Below are 6,420 nucleotides of genomic sequence, written 5' to 3'. Positions count from 1 at the left end.
CATACACATACCAAGGTCTGTTTCTTCTGCTTTCTTGACTTTAAAGTCCTTATCTCTGGTGATAAGGATGTCTTTTTACTTCTTAGTACAGGGAGGATATTTTTTCATACGAGAGGTTTATTTTCTGCTTTCAGGGGGTCAGAGGTCTAAGGGTGTAAGTGTCCTTACACCGGCTATTTCGCAAGTAGCTTCAATTCAAAATAATCAGTATGTCATTGTGGTACATTTGGGGGCAGCCCACAGGGGGCCCCTACAAAGTCCAAGAAAGAAGTGAAGCAAGAGAAAGCGTAGTGTCATCAGGGGCCTCCACACATTTCTCGTGGCTGGAATGGATTGAACTGCATCGAACTGGCAGGCAATGAGGTGAGGGGGCTGATTAGGATTGTAAAAGTCTTTATTTAAGCTGGATTTTATCACGAAGACAATATGAAGACTCCAAGCAGAGTAATGGCATGATCAAAACTGAATGTCAGAGAAAGAAGAGTTAGTTTTTCTGGACTTGTAACAAATAATCATACACCTAGAGGCTTTAAAACAACTCACACTTATTATGGCACAGTTTCCGTGGATCAGGAAACCCAGCAAGGTTCAAATGGATTTTCTGCTCAGGGTCTCTCACTCCAGGTATTGGCCAACTGTCTCCTATAGCAGGATTCTTGCAGAGTCGTGACACGGAGGCTTTTCTCTCCAGGAAGCAACTTTATGTGCCGGCACAACTCAGTTGGGTTCGTACCCAAAGAATTGAGCCCCAAACACCATGTGGTGTAGTTTCTTTTATACATTTTACTTCTTTGTCTCCTATATATGGTAACACACAAACATGTAGTCTGATTAAGCGGTCTCACGTTACAAGGTCGTGAGGGATGTTGTCATGTACACGTATAACCAGGTTGCCTTGAGGTTTTTGTTTTGTTTTGTTTCGTTTCATTTCTTTCCTTAGGGAGGGGACACTACTTCAGTCCCATCTTTCTCTGGGAAGGAATCTGATTGAAAGCTCATTCGGGTTATTGGCAGAATTCAGTTCCGTGTAAGACTGTGGTCTCCTTTTCTTCACTGATTGCCAGCCTGAAGGTACTTTCAGCTCCTAGAGGTTGCTCCCAGTTTCTTGCCAATGGCCTTTCCATTCATCTTATACAACATGGCAGCAACAGAATCTCCAAAGTCAGCAGCAGAATCTTCTCTGTGTCAAACCTCCTTCATGCCTTGAGTCTCTGCCTTCAGAAACATTTCCCTCTCTTATAAGGGCTCACCTACACCTAATTTTTTCAAGGTCACTGAAGATAATCTCTTTCTTAAAGACAATAAATGAATCATGGAAGTGATATCCCATCATTTTCGGATTTCTGCCATACTCAAGGGGAGGGAGTTGTACAAGGAGGTAGGCCATTGGGAGGCCACCATAGATTTCTGACTATAACAAAGGACAAGACTAGAATCAAAGAGACTAGTTTTTAGCCTTTTGCATTTACTCATTAACTCATTCATTCATTCATTCATCCATTCATCCATCCATTCTTTCTTCTTTCAGTAAAAAAATATATTGAGCACCAGTATACCAAACTTTGTGCTGAACTCTGGGGACATAAACAGACATAGATTATACGCACATTAAACCAATGTGGAATGAGGGGTGCCTGGGTGGCTCAGTCAGTTGAGCGTCTGATTTCAGGTCAGGTCATGATCTCGCGGTTTGTGAGTTCGACCCGCGTCGGGCTCTGTGCTGATGGCTCAGAGCTTGGAGCCTGCTTCAGATTCTGTGTCTCCCCCTCTCTCTTTCCCTCCCATGCTCATGTTCTATCTCTCTCTGCCTCTCAATAATAAATAAATGTTTAAAAAAAAATTAAAAATTAAAAAAAAACAATGTGAATTAAGATTAGGTGAGGCAATGACTGAACCTAAAATTAGGATTAGGTGCAATAAAGAATTTAAGGCAAATACAATAATCTTTTGGTTCTTTTAAAAATATTTTTAGTTATGGGATGCCTCAGTGGCTCAGATGGTTAAGCATCCAACCCTTGGTTTTGGCTCAGGTCATGACCTCACAGTTCCTGAGTTTAAGCCCCACGTCAGGCTCTGTACTGACAGTTCTAAGCCTGCTTAGGATTCTCTCTTTCTCTCTCTCTCTCTCTCTCTGCCCCTCCCATGTGCTACTTCTCTCTTTCTCAAAATAAATAAACTTTAAAAACATATATCTGTATTTAGTTATTAAACACTAGGCAATGGAATGTGAAAAGGCTACTTGCACAGAAAAACCACAGGATGAATTAATACCATATAGGCTGAATTAGGAAGTAACATGGCCATCTTTTTTGAGCTACTACAGTACTTACAAGATCTGCTGTGTATACCTTTCATCAGTTAAAAATATGAAAAAAAAAAATTGCACCAAAACCCGTAAAATACCCAGGAATAAACCTAACCAAAGAGGTGAAATAATCTATACACTGAAAAGAAAGTTTATTAAAGAAATTGAAGAAGACACAAAAATATGGAAAAACATTCCATGCTCCTGGATTGAAGAACAAATTTTGTTAAAATGTTGATACTGCCCAAAGCAATCTACATATGCAATGCAATACCTATCAAAATAACACCAGCATTCTTCATAGAGCTAGAACAAACAATCCTAAAATTTGTATGGAACCAGAAAAGACCCCAAATAGACAAAGCAATCCTGAAAAAAAAAAAAAGACCAAAGCTGGAGGCATCACAATCCTGGACTTCACGATATATTACAAAGCTATAATTATCAAGACAGTATGGTATTGGCACAAAAACAGACACATAGATCAGAATGGAATAGAGAACTCAGAAATGGGCCCACAAATATATGGCCAACTAATCTTTGACAAAACATGAAAGAATATCCAATGGAATAAAGACAGTCTCTTCAGCAAGTGGTGCTGGGAAAACTGGACAGCAACGTGCAGAAGAATGAACCTGGACCACTCTCTTATACCATACACAAAAATAACTCAAGATGGATGAAAGACCTCAATGTAAGACAGGATGCCATCAAAATCCTAGAGGCAAAAACCTCTTTGATCTTGGCCAAAGCAACTTCTTAGTCAACATGTCTCCGGAGACAAGGGAAACAAGCAAAAATGAATTATTGGGACTTCATCAAGATAAAAGGCTTCTGTACAGCAAAGGAAACAATCAGCAAAACTAAAAGGCAACCGACGGAATGGGAGAAGATATTTGCAAGTGACATTCAGATAAAGGGTTAGTATCCAAAATCTATAAAGAACTTATCAAACTCAATATCCAAAAAATAAATAATCCAGTGAAGAAATGGTCAAAATACATGAATAGACACTTCAAAAAAAGACATCCAGATGGTCAACAGACATGAAAAGATGCTCAACATCACTCATTATCAGGGAAATACAAATTAAAACCACAATGAGATAGCACTTCACACCTGTCAGAATGGCTAACATTAACAACTCAGGCAACAACAGATGTTGGCGAGGATGCGGAGAAAGAGGATCTCTTTTGCACTGCTGGTGGGAATGCAAACTGGTACAGTCACTCTGCAAAACAGTATTAAAGTTCCTCAAAAAGTTAAAAATAGGGGCGCCTGGGTGGCTCAGTCAGTTAAGCGTCCGACTTCAGCTTAGGTCATGATCTCACGGCTTGTGGGTTTGAGCCCTGCATTGGGCTCTGTGCTGACAGCTCAGAGCCTGGAGCCCACTTCACATTCTGTGTCTCCCTCTCTCTCTCTGCCCCTCCCCCACTCATGCTCTGTCTCTCTCTCCTTCAAAATAAATAAACATTAAAAAAAAATTTTTAAGTTAAAAATAGAACTACCCTATGACCCAGCAATTGCACTACTAGGTATTTATCCAAGGGATACAGGTGTGTTGTTTCGAAGGGGCACATGCACCCCAATGTTTATAGCAGTACCATCAACAATAGCCAAAGTATGGAAAGAGCCCAAATGTCCATCAATGGATGAATGGATATAGAAGATGTGGTGTATATATATATATAATGGAGTATTACTCGGCAATCAAAAAGAATGAAATCTTGTCATTCGCAACAACACGGATGGAACTAGAGGGTATTATACTAAGTGAAATAAGTCAGAGAAAGACAAATATCATATGACTTCACTCATATGTGGAATTTAAGATACAGAACAGATGGACATAAGGGAAGGGAAGCAAAAATAATATAAAAACAGGGAGGGAGACAAAACAAGAGACTTTTAAATACAGAGAACAAACTGAGGGTTGCTGGAGGGGCTGTGGGTGGGGGCATGGGCGAAATGGGTGATGGGCATTAAGGAGAGCATTCGTTGGGATGACACTGGGTGTTACGCATAGGGGATGAATAACTGGAATCTACTCCTGAAATCATTATTGCACTATGTGCTAACTTGGATGTAAATTAAAAATAAATAAATTAAAATTTTTTTGAAAAAAATACACATATATAAAAATATACTGATATTCTCATAAATTTTTAAGAATACTATATATTTACATGGAAATAAATCATCTTAAAAAGACTTGAGGGGCTGTTTACAGGGGGGAAAATGGAAGATGGAGAGATATGAAGACAGGATAGTCCCATCACCCAAGTCGTAGGGTGGTAGTAACAATAAGTGGATGAAATTACTGCCAGATCTGTGTGGAGAAAAGTCCTAAGCCCTGTACTCCAGGCCCCAGGTACTGAAATGGCCAAAGTTTTGTGGGTTTTTTTTGTCACTTGAGATGTTCCTGTAGCTAGATAAGGGGCCCACCTCTAAAAGCAGTGAGCATCGCCCATATTGGGTGGCTGGTCAGGAAGACCAGGGAGCCAGAGCTATCTCACCTGAAGGACATTAAGGTTTGACTCTGTTTTCCTCTCCTTCATCGCTCTTCCTGCTCTTCTTCTGCAGCCTCTCCCTGCTGCAGACTTGGGGTCATTTGTTTCCCAGTACTATCTTGCCTGAAAGATTTCATTTTCCCTCTATCTGCTTTACTTCCTCACCTCCTCACTTCCAAATTCTTGACATCAGGATAACCCATATACAAAACTGACAAAGATATTATACGACAAGAAAGGAAAACTATAAACTAATATCAATATATATACAAAAATCTTAAACACAGTATTAGCAAATTGAACCTACCGATAAATAAAAAGGATAGTACATAACAATGACAGGTTCATTGTAGTAATGCATGGTGTCTTTACACTGAAAACACAATGTAATTTGGCATATTAATGAACAAAAAAGATAAAAATAATACGATGCTATCAATTCAAGGGGAAAATACCTAAAATTTGACACCCACTCATGATTTAAAAAAAAAAAACTTAACCAGAAATATAATAAACTTTCCGTAATCCAACAGCCTATCTAGTAATAAACAAACACAACATGCATATTGAATGGTGTTATAATGAAAAATTTTTCCAAGAGCAAAGTATTTGTTATTACCAGTTCTATTCAATATTGTACCAAAGGTCTCAAATCTAGGTATGCAGTAAGTCAAGATACAGAAATAAAAAGTGTAAGGATTAGAAAGGAAAAAATAAACCTAGTTCTTTGCATAAGCATGATTGTGTATGAGAAAAATAAGGAAGATTATACAGATACACTATTAGCATTCATATGTGAATTTAGCAAGCTCAGTGGATAAAAGGTAAATTGTCAAAAATCTATTAGATTTCTGTCTCAGAACAACCGCAAAATTAATAACAAATGCAAAAGATACTCTTTACAATAACATCAATATACATGAAAAATTTCAGAATAAATCTATCATATGATTTACAGGAACAGAACTAACTAAACAGAAAAATACACCATTATTATAGAAGACATCATTATTAATTAATAAATTAAATAATTAATAAAATCAATTAATTAAAACATTATTATAAAGATGTTATATCAGCCTGGATACAATCAAGAGAAAGAAACCACACAGTAATTTGACCTAGGAAAGTTTAATTCAAAGAACTACTTACAGTAATTACAGTTTTTAGTAAAAAACTAAAAACTATAGTAGATAGCAGATGTGAGGAATACTCTTACCCTTAGGGTGAAACAGAACACACAGGAAGATGTCCCAGCAGGTCCAAGACCTTACTATGACCTTGGCTCACAAAATGGAAAAAAGAGTGCTTGTGGTGGGGCAGTGAAAACTGCTGGAAATTCACAGGGCTAGGGAATGCGGCTCAGAAAGGTGTCTCACTGGAGTCACGCGACTACAGAACCCCTCAAAGGAGAATACTGGGGAAGCAGCAGGCTTCTGGGTGCTGCTGGCCACCAGGCACCAAAGGGCCCTGGCGCTGGGTAGCAGGACCTGTTCCCTCCCCGCCACAGAAGCCACGCGTTTTAGAACTGGCAGAACCAGGAAGCCAAACCCTTCTCTTGCAATGTCTCTCTGGCGCCCTCTACTGACAAAACTGAACTTTGAG

Source organism: Lynx canadensis, chromosome C1 (assembly GCF_007474595.2).
Source record: "Lynx canadensis isolate LIC74 chromosome C1, mLynCan4.pri.v2, whole genome shotgun sequence".
NCBI lineage: Eukaryota > Metazoa > Chordata > Mammalia > Carnivora > Felidae > Lynx > Lynx canadensis.
This window is presented reverse-complemented; position numbering follows the sequence as displayed.